Below are 11,626 nucleotides of genomic sequence, written 5' to 3' on the forward strand. Positions count from 1 at the left end.
GCTGGATTAACTATACTTTCTCTTATCCTCTACACACAGGTGGTGTTGTAGATTAGATCAGAATGAGTTTATTAACCTCAGAATCATTTTCAGGGAGAGACACAGGGAATACGAACATGTACATTTACATTTTCATTACATTAGACATTAGCATTTTACTGTATCAGCTATATCACAGGGACAGGGATGTAACTAAAGGTTAAAACAAGGCATTAATTCATATAGTGTAATTGGAAACCACTATAATGACTGTTTGACATGCTGTGTTAGTTATCTGGTCAAAAAGTAGTCCTTCAGACAGAAAATAGAAGAAAAACTTGGATCTCCCTAGACAGATTTTGAAGACTGTTGGTGAAAATGTAATTATCACAGCTGATTAGCGCAATCAGGAACCCATCATTTCAATTTGTGCTCAATGATTGATCAGTAAGTGGGTGTAAGGAGGTGGGATTGTGATGAGGATGGGGAGACAGATGTTTTTCATACTGTAGATGTAATAATGGTGGTGTTGGACCAGAGGAAAGTGGAGCAGGACCAGAGTCACCACAATTAGGTCCATATTTCCTAGTTAAACCCCTGAGTTAATATGATGAATTTCATCATTATAGATCCTAATGAGATGATTTGATAGTTCAGAATTTCCAGTCACGATTAGAGTAGATCTCATGGGACATTTATTTTGTTTCATGGTCTAACTGTGGTTTCACAAAATAATTAACATCCAAATCAGCCTGTTGGCTATTAACAGTTAGTGAAAAAAATACTGCCTTTAAAGCTGCAATCATCTTTTTTTTATTTTTTACAATTGATCAAATGACTATATGTAATGTAAAAGGGGTCACTTGATAAGCACACAGATTGATCACATCATCAATTTGCAGCTTTTTATCCTCTCTTAACTCACTGTTTTGGTGAAACTTATCTATTATCAACCTTATATTCAGCAGCAAAATAGCTGTGATCAACCTGCTGTACAATACCAGTCCAGCAGTAAACATTAGAAAGACAAAGTTAGCAACCAGTTGGTAAAGAAAGTGGAACATCTAGCAGCTGAAGAGGCAGATATTTTTCTCAGGAGTTGATGGAGACCAGAACAGATCTAAAATGAAAGTGAATATTGGACTTTTGTTCATCAAGGGGACGCAAACAAGTCTTGAAATTAATATTATGCTCTGTTTCTTCTCGACGCATAAATAGGCAAATGTTTGCTAACACATTAGCTATTAAAACTTTCCCTTGTAAAGGGTATTGATTGCAATCTGCAATCTCACTGCTAGATGCCACTAAAGTCTACATACTGGTCCTTTATGTTTATTTGATTACGCTTAACCCTGCTATTTTGAAACACTACTAAGTTCTAATTAGTGTTTTTAAGTACACTTTTTTGTACTTAAAGGGGACTTCTAGCCATATACTTTGTGTACGCGTACATTTAATTACCAAAACATCTATTGAGCACCTATTAATAGTAAACTAATATACCAAAAATATTTATTAAATGTACATTAAATATGTATATATCATGACAGAATGTATAAAAAATCATACAAATAAAATTAAAACTTAAAATTAAAATAGCTTATTTTTGTATATACAATATGTTATATTCATATTCAAGGTTGTACTACTTACATATCATGAATACACTAAGTACAAAATCAGTATCTCATAAATAGCACAGAAAATTTTTTGTATATTTAAATAAGGCGACTGAAAATATATTTGACCCAAGCTTCATTTCAAGTCTGTATAATACAAACAAAGTGTATAACATAATAATTGTGAGATATTTGCTGCCCTAAATTGGCAAATATCAATTTCAATTAACCGTATGGGTATGTTTTTTAGTGCTTGATGGAGCAGATTGATTGCATGACACTGTGTTACACACACTGAGTTATAGATTTCAAAACAATTACATTGACCTCTGTATTTTGTACACTTTTGTTGCTAAGTCCTCACATTACTTGCTATTTGACAGTATACTGACCTCTCTGTGGGGTTTTTCATGCAAAGCCACAGTGTGCTTGCCATGGTGTGCAAGCATGTCAAGTGTTATTAATGTTGGACTGGGGAAGAGAGAAGGAAGACACAGCTGCAACTGTCAGTGCAGGCAATGTAGAGGTTATTATACTAAATATCAGGGGAAGCAGCCTGCCCTGCTCACCATGGGAATATGTCAGTCCGGACCCAGTCGAGAGGATCCACATGCATGCTGTGGTGACTATATTCCACTCTGTATGCAAACGGCGTCTACAAGAGTAGCTTTGTCTCACTGTCTAATTAAATTCAGTCTGTTTGATCAACATAATTTAAACTAATGGGTTACATAGGTCTCCTATGGAGAGCAGATATGTTTCTTTGTATTAAATTTAAAATTAATCAGCATGAGAATTCTTTATTGTCATTTCTCAGCCCTCACATACACTGAAACGAAATTTATCCTCTGCATTTGACCCATCATACACAGTAGGAGCAGTGGACAGCTGCAGTGCAGCACCTGGGGACCAACTTCAGTTCTTTTTGCCAGTGCCAGTGGTCAGCAGCACTGACAGGAGTATTAACCCTAACATACATGCCTTTGATGGAAGGAAACCTGAGTACCCAGCGGAGACCCACGCAAACACAGGGAGAACATGCAAACTCCACAGAGAAAGGACCTGGGACAGCCAGGATTCGAACTCAGGAAGCTTCTATGCAACAGAACTCAGAGTCACAATGCTGATTTGCTGTGTATATTCATGCTTCCATGAGGAACTAATCTTCTGATTTCGGTGAACTTATGGCCTTTCCTCTAGCACAACTAGCAGGCCAAACTTTGCCCCTTTTTACGTAACTATTCTGTCATTGACCTGGTGCAGTAATACAAAAAAATAAACTAATGTACACAGTAGGATTGTATTAGGCCTAATGGAAAAGGTTTTTCTTCAAATAGCAACAGCAGCAGCTGACAATTGTGTTTTTGGCAACCTCCAGTATTTTAACTTCTAACCTATAGAAGTGTACTCCAGGGTATGTCGATATACCATGACATCATTGTTGGGTGTGGTTACAGGTGAAAGAGAACACACTTTTAAACTAGATGGATGTAGCGAGGTGTGACTTCACCCATTGGTTTACACTGGAGCCAGTTTGAGAATAGAGTTGCAGCTTATGGCCGATGCCATCTTTTCCGTTTGGAGCCAGGACCTTCAAATAAGGAGTGCAGGGTGTTGCCTTTCACGCTCTGGAAATGCCCCGCTACCTCAAACCCAAGCTAATGCTAGCTTAATGGGAACACCGAGTGATGCATTTGGGCTAACATTAGCTACTTTAGCTAAAGTGTGCTAACAGGACAGGTGTCATGATCAAGTAACATTAAACTTAGTGAAAAATTGTGACAATTGTCCAACTCAGTGCAAGTCCTGGAGCCGGGGAGAGCAGCAGGTGAGCTAACTGTCAATCACAGCTGTCAATCAATGCCAACATGGCAGACATCAAAGCTACTATAAGTCAAACCTCAAGCCGTGGTAGTTGCCGCTTGTTCTAAACACCCCCAGCCACACTTGAAACAACCAGAGAGAGCAGTGAAACACAGCTTTTCAGTCTGGTATGAAGTTACTCTTTACTTTTTACATTTTGGGAAATTTGTTAAGTACAAAGCTGAAGTCAGGACATGGCTAGCCTAGCTTAGTATAAAGAGTGGAGACGCGGAGCAGCGGGGGTTATGCATCCCGTTATCGATTGTCATCTCTACTTCCTAAAATTTTTGAACTTTTCCATTAATTATCTAACATAGACAACTGAAAATTAGGGAAAGGCAAAGTTTTACTGCCTTGTGACCCTCTTTAATGAAGTGAGTACATTTCCTTTGCAGGTTTTATACTATCCAGAGCTTTGTGTCAAATGACTGCAACAAGAGAATTACAGTATCTTTCATATAAAACATGCAAAAATTTAGACACTCTCCTCTATTTTTAAAATGGTTGGTTCAATGCAACCCCTCCACAATGTTTAGTCTTCAAACATACAAGTGTTAAGGCCTTGCCTCTAAATATACAGTAGATAGAGTGAAAACTTCCCTCAAGGAGTCTGTTTTAGTTGTTCTTGCAGATCCAAACAAGACCCAGAGATTCGACTTTATTTCAGTTCTGTGAAGTGTTAATGAACCGTAAGGTGTTCCTCATTCTTTCATACTGACGTTAGGCTGGGGATGAATGTGAGAGTCGTCCCAGAGGGTGAGATGAAGAGATCAGGGGGTGAAATGGTTGGATAATCATGTCCTCTTCATATTTAATTGCTGAATGAAGGCAGGCCATTTTTAGCCCCTTTATCAGCAGAGCGAGTTTAGCTGTAGTGCGTGTGTGTGTGTGTGTGTGTGTGTGTGTGTGTGTGTGTGTGTGTGTGTGTGTGTGCGTGTGTGTGTGTGTGTGTGTGTGTGTGAGTGTGTGTATGTGTCACTCTGTGTGGCTGTCAAGGTTGCAAGCTAGCTGCCACAATTCAATAAGTCGTGTCTTTGTAATATATCTGTGCTGAGGTCCCTTTCCCACTATTACATCACGCTAATTCAAATGCCAGATGACTGTTCCATGTTAAACCTTTATGAAATATCATAGGATTATTGTCTATGAGAGACAAATATCCTATTCTCATTTTGAATGTGTTCTCCATGCACTTTTTTAAGACAAATTTAGGTTTGTCTTGAAAAAAAAAAGACACCTGCCAAAAAACATCAAGGATAAGAATTAGAAAAGTATAAAGCCCCACTAACAACCCAAAGAGGCTGCAATATGTATTATACTACATAATATTAAAGTGTGGAACAGAATGTACAATGTACTGATGATTTTGTCATTTTTAGAGTCTTACAGGTATTTGTAATAAAATTTGACATTTGTCCTGAGCTAGACTAGAGGAAGACCCATTGAGTTATTAATGTTTATTAAAACTTTGGTCTTATTGTCAATATTATAGTCATTATTCCTGTCCACAATAATAACATTGTACTCACCAAGTTAACTAACAACTGAAGAAGTAGAAAAGGATCTTGTGAACCTTATTGATCACTCTTTAACATCAATCAAGTCATACAATGAAGGAAAATGTAGAGATAAACTCTACGTGACCAAAACCCCACAAGCTCATCAAAAGAAACAGTCCTCCCATGAAAAACAACAGGATCAGTCATTGAAGCAAGTGCCCCAAAACAACATGTGTTAACGTTCATGTGACAGAACCTATAATAGCAACAAAGTCCATGCAGGAGGAGGTCGGGGTGATTGGATGGGTCAACAAAACATCAGGCTTTAACACAGGAGATCAGTGTTCACTTCCCATTTCCAACTGCGAGTTAGTGTTTCAAAAAACAATCATGACAACAGTCTTCTCCTGTAACTACATGGCTTTTTAACCAAACCTTAACCATAACATTATCACATTACGAAACATCAGGTTATTCTGTCTTTGTACAGTCTAGCTGATTTGATGTGTAGAGAGCTACATGTATTGAAAAATGTTGCATATATCGGACCCTTTCTTCCTGGAAAAGCAGCCACATCCACATTCAAAAATAGACATTTAAGTAGTTTGCAACTGTCTGAGTTAATAATTCAGTTCCTGCTCAATAGTGACCAGTAAATAACACTAATATCAAAAATAATACTAAGCTCACCAGTTCAGTATATCATCATCTATAACATAACTAGCTCCTGTAATTTGCAGTAATAGTAATTAGAAATTTTGTGATTTGTGGCTAAAATGCCACTAAAATGCTGTGCAGTATTATTACTTTTACAGTATTACGAAGGATAAGGGGAAATATTTTATAACCCACCTCACCCTGTTATATCAATCCTGTCCAAATAGGGCTATTGATGTACCATACTCAGCATACTTCGGCCCACACTGTTTTCTTGTGAAATTAGACATTTTTACCAAGGAAACCTACCTAGAAAACCTCATGAATTGTCCAAAATGGAAATTATTTTATCATCTGGGGAGTATGAATGTGGTCAGGACATTTTAATGTAAAGATATTAAACTAATAGTGGCACTAGACAAAAAGTAGGATTAATTAGAGTTCATTCTGTGGGGACCATGATCATCATGAAAATCCTTCCATTTGGGTTCAAAATACTTTGTGATGGACTTAAGTGTTGATCAAAGTAACAGTTCCATCCAATGGTAACACTCAACAGAAGGACAGAGGGTCACCATAAACATTAGGAATCATCCTCTGGGGATCACGAATATACACAGTCAATTTGGATATCTGGTAAGTCATTGTGGAAATACTTACTTACTTAGACTGATGGACAGACAGAATGACGAACAGAAAGCTATAAAGATGGTATCTGGGCTAAGGCTGGATGGTAATTTGTCACTGAACATACAAAATACATCTATAAATGAACAAACACTCATAAATGAATATTATCATTTTGATCCTCTTTAAATAGGTATAAATACCCACTAAAAAAGACATAGTACCTCTAATTAGAGTCCGTTAAAGAAATCTGTCCATCTGTGCTCATCACTCTGCACACATCGACCACCAAGACTTTACTAACCCACTGCATTAGAGCAGTTGACCTTTCCATGAGAGCTTCACAGATCGATAAAAGGTTATTTGATGGTCATGTTGATGTTGAAAGAAACAGTGAGGGGCTATTGTATCGTTCGAACTCAATACAGTAATGATTCATGAATGATTCATGAGCGAGTAGTTGATGTTCCTTCTGTGAGGATAAAAAAATCATTTGTTGAATTCTTGGACTCTGTGTCTCAGCCAAACTGTGTCTTCTGTCGGGCTCCTGTGTGTGTAAATATTTGTGTGATTACTTGGCGGAAAATTGTAAATGAAAATATATGAGTCATCCTATGACATTTGAACAGGAAGCATTGTTTGTGCTTCACACCAGGTGAATGGCATAATGAGCAGTGTATTGAGCAGATAAAAGCTCCCTAAGCGTTTATTATGCTTCTCTTTCCTCCAGCTCCATATACAGCACATAATTACCTCTTGGCTACAGGAAGACTGACCACTTAGCAAAGATAGGCACAAATCATGACCTTGTTTCCTGGAAGTTACATGGAATTAATCTATGTTTTGTCCCTCTAAATGTCAGTGGAAACATTCTCTGAAGGATTCTTGGGAGCACAGTGGAAATGGGTATTGGCCCTCAACGCTTTGGGATAATGACTCATCTTGTGCTAATGAACCTTTTGGAATGAACCTTTTGGAGATGTACTTGTCGTAATAAATGAGCAGTTCAACTGAGCAGAGTCGGTTCCCTGTGACAACAGAGTTGCCAAAGAATTTAAGACAATGCCAAGCATCATCATAGCCAGTCTATCTCATTATTCTTATTCCTAATGAGGTCTGAACCAAAATAATCATAACAACATCATTATTTCAGCTATATCACAACAATAAGAACAAGACTATAGCTCAAATTCCCCCATTGCTAACAATTAGTATTTATAAAAATATAAAGTTGCAAGGCTGGATATCCAGCAAATCAGGCACCTGACCTGGGGACTGCAAACCCAATTTACCGACTTTCTCACTAGATTTGGTGAGTTTTAAAACCTTAACTACTCTCCTTGGAGGGAGTTGCCAATATTCCTCAGTGAATGAGTGCTAATGTGACTGTGACTCTCTGGACTGACTGCATTCATTGAGTGGGACAGAACAGCAGTACCTTCAGTGGGCCATCAGTCAATGTGCGTACCTAACGACCAATCACTGATCTCCATCGTTTGACTGGGGAACTCCTTCTCCTTTGTTTTAATTCTGAAAGTTTAAGTTTGGTTTTATTTTGTCAAAATAGAGAGAGTTAACAATACTGAATTTATTCCAGTGTTGGGATCATCTGATGATACTTTTTTAATATTAGAGGTAGATTTAGATGCATATTGAGGATATAGCTGCTTGAAAAAAATGGCTAATGATATAGCTAGTTAGAGTTAATCTAGTTTGACTTCATCTTCTTTGATTTTAAAAAATCAAAGATATGCAAAAACAGATATGCAAATTGGTGTGTGACGTCATCTAGCGTCATCTAGCGACTTTTCGAGAAGGCTTTAGCTTCTTCCACTAGCTGTTGCTAGTCATTATAGCAACGTGTCACTCTCATTTCCTGCGCTGCTTAAATAATTTATGTCTACAGTAAGATATCATCGGGTTTGTGCGAGTAGTCAAGTAGTTCCAGTGTAACAGTTACACATTCAGGTCAATCAATCATTTACAGTTTTGTACAAGCAAAACGATAAGCACTAGCAACATGGATATGGGTTGTGGGCTGCATGGTTGAGATTAACAATATAAATTTGCCCTAATCTCATATAGGTTTAGTCAATGTGAAAGTCCTGTTTATTCTTTAAGGGAGCTCATCAGGTAGGTGTTTGGACACTGGTTGGCTTTTATGTGTGCATGTGGCCGTATCCAGGTTTGCTGTCAATAACTGGAGGCTACAAGTTCATTTCACTCATAAACTGACAATAGAAAGGCCATACTGAAAAAAATAATAAAACAAAGGTATAAATTCAACACGTTCATTACAGTAGAATGTTGTGAAATAGCTACTCGCCTATGAAATTATTCTTTCTTCATTGGTTTTGGCATTTCTTTCACTGGATATCCAAACGCAGCACAAAAGTCTGGCATTCTCTACTGTGTAGAGAGTGAACAGATCCCTACTGCAATATGGCAGCAGCTGAGACACATCTATGTGTAACCATCTATATCTATGAGACTTACCAACTAGCCTTATAGACCCTATATAGGCCCTACTTCACAAAGCCTAGAACCACATATCTGGTGAAACCTTAAAGCCTTCTGACAAATATGTACATTTGTTTCAGTCACATTTTAGTAATTTTTGTGTCTTCCAAGTATTCTGAGGCTAGAGCTGTTGCCATCTTTGATAGATAGATAGATAGATAGATAGATAGATAGATAGATAGATAACTTTATAAATTTCAAATAATGAAACAACACAATACAAAAACAACACACATAGCATACAACAACACGCACAATGAGGTGTGTGTGAATTACCAAAAATATACAAAAAGTACTGTGCTAAATCAAAAAAATAAGTGAAACAAAAATAGAATAAAAATAGAATTTTAAACTTAAAATGTAAAAATGTCCATTGTGCATTGCAATTACAATGTAAAAATGTCCATTGTGCATTGCAATTACAATGTAAAAATGTCCATTGTGCATTGCCACTCAGTGGAGGAGTCTCCCCTCTCAGCACAGAGCAGAGTCATTGTAGACGCTATTGCAGTGGGCAGGAATGACCTCCTGTAATGGTTGTTATTGCAGCAGAGCTGAAGGAGCCTCCGACTCAAGACACTCTGTTGTCTGACCAGAAGGTTGTATAGGGGATATGTAGTGTTGTCCATTATGTTGAGCAACTTGTGCAACATCCTTCTCTCCACAACCAACTGTAGAGGCTCCAGAGCAGTCCCCAGCACAGAGCCCGCCTTCTTTATCAGTTTGTTCAGTTTCTTTGATGTGTACAGTTACCATGGTTACAGGTGTTGTTCTTGTCTATCATGAGGTTAGTGGAAAAGGTACTGTTTACCTGTTGACACCAGACTGAAATGGTCACATACACAGTTCCCATTTCACTCTGCTCTACAATAATACAACCGGCTGACTCTCTTAATAAATCCAGGTGTCATTCTTTTGGAACAGAGCCGCTCACTCACTATCGTTCTTGCTTACTTGGCTTTACTGGAGCTACCTGGACACACTCACTTGTTCTCTAAAACATTGTTCTCTGTTTGGCATTAATAAGATAAAATTAATACAGTAATATTCCTTCCTAGAGGAAGATTTAGGTTGTTGACAATCTACATTAATTCTGCTTTAATACCTACTGATAATGGAAACAAACTGTCAACTTAAATTAATGTTGAGTTTATTGTTAAAGTAATGTCAGCTTGCATTTTTATAAATGTCAGTGTGCTGGCCTGCCTGTGTTTGTTCTTTTTCACAGCTGTTTTGTTACGGCTTCTTGTCATATTTTCATTGGATTGTAGATGGGTTTAGGTCATAAATCTTACCTTTTTCCTTACAAGAACCAGTAGTGTCATCTAAAATGGTTAATGACGTCAAGTTACTTCTGCTTATTAGTGCAACAGATCAAGCAGCTGAAGCTCCTTTTGAAGAAGAGATATCTTTGGGCAGGCTAGGATGAGATACTGGTCTACCAATCAGTGGCATACAGTGTGTGATTCCACATATGCATGCAGGACATTGAAGAAGACAGTAATTAGTTAATATGACTTTGTCTGTCTTTCACGTTATTGTTTAGTTTTTATTCCTTTGCAAAATTGTAGCACACTTTGTCATAGTTTTTGTTTCGAAGGTTACTTTTAAAAAGGTTTTTGTCTGTACTGCAGGTTTGTGATTATTTGATTTATTAAAATAAAATTTCGATTGGAAATGTGCACCACATCAACTGACATTATGAGTTCTTTAAGGTGGGTCTGGCTTTATTTTCTAAACTTGAGGCCCTGTCCTGAGGAGGGTTCCTGTCTCAAAATTGACTTTTAAGAACATCATTGTTTCACTATTGTGCATATATTGTATATTTGTGTTTATTCAAATGATGACAGTAAATCTGGGGCCACACAGTATTCCAGCAAAGGAATACCATAAACAGAGGGTGGTAAACATGGGGGGTTAAAGGGGGCCCAGCTGCTCATGTTTGTCCCGGGGCCCTCAAGCAATTTCATCCAGCCATGGAAATGTGCTGGATAAATTATTGTTATAATTTAACTGACCTTAGCCAGTATTTTTGGCATGGGGCAGCTTCTTTCACCTTTACTTCTATACTTTACTTCTATACTTATTTAACAGTATTATATGGGTAAGTTTGGTGTGATGGTGACACTATACTGTGAAATAATGGTACAATCCATGGTTTCCTTTCTGTTGGGATCATGGATACAGGAGTGAGGAGATATGCTCATTAAAAACTTCAGTTTAGCTCTATGGTAACAGTAGGGTAAAAGGTCAAAGTGTAAATGTTCATAGCAAAAAATTTCATGCCAATGCAATCTTTAGTTTTTTAAGATGTGTAGTCAAACAGATGGACAAACAGACGGATGGAGTAAATGAAGTAGATGCAAAACATCTGCTGCTTTGCTGAGGTTTTAAAAAAAGCTGATAGCTGAATAACTGTATATACGTACGTGTCTGGCTCTGCAAGGTTTGACTGCGGGTGAAGACAGATGACCGGCTGACATGCAGATGGCCGTGGCCTGGATTGGTTGGAATGTGCGGTGTTGTGACCTGTTTCCCTTTGGGCTGGTGTGACCTGCTGAGAGACCGGGACAATTTAATGAGCAAATCCCAATTATAACTTTAATACTCTACAACACAGTTTCACATTCAGCTACAGGAATAAAGCTGAGGTATGACATCATGGTAGTAAAAGAACTCTCCTCTCTGTCATACAGATGCAGTTTATAGATTTACTGTATAGATATAGATCAAGAAAATGTGCCTGTAATGCCTGGCATGTTCCAGGGCCCCTGCAGCTGTGGGTCCCTTAAATAATTTAACCCATCACCAACAGCAACCACAACACAACAACAACACAAAAACAACAACAACAACTATAAT

The sequence above is a fragment of the Thunnus thynnus genome, chromosome 15, assembly GCF_963924715.1.
Source record: "Thunnus thynnus chromosome 15, fThuThy2.1, whole genome shotgun sequence".
Taxonomy (NCBI): Eukaryota; Metazoa; Chordata; class Actinopteri; order Scombriformes; family Scombridae; genus Thunnus; species Thunnus thynnus.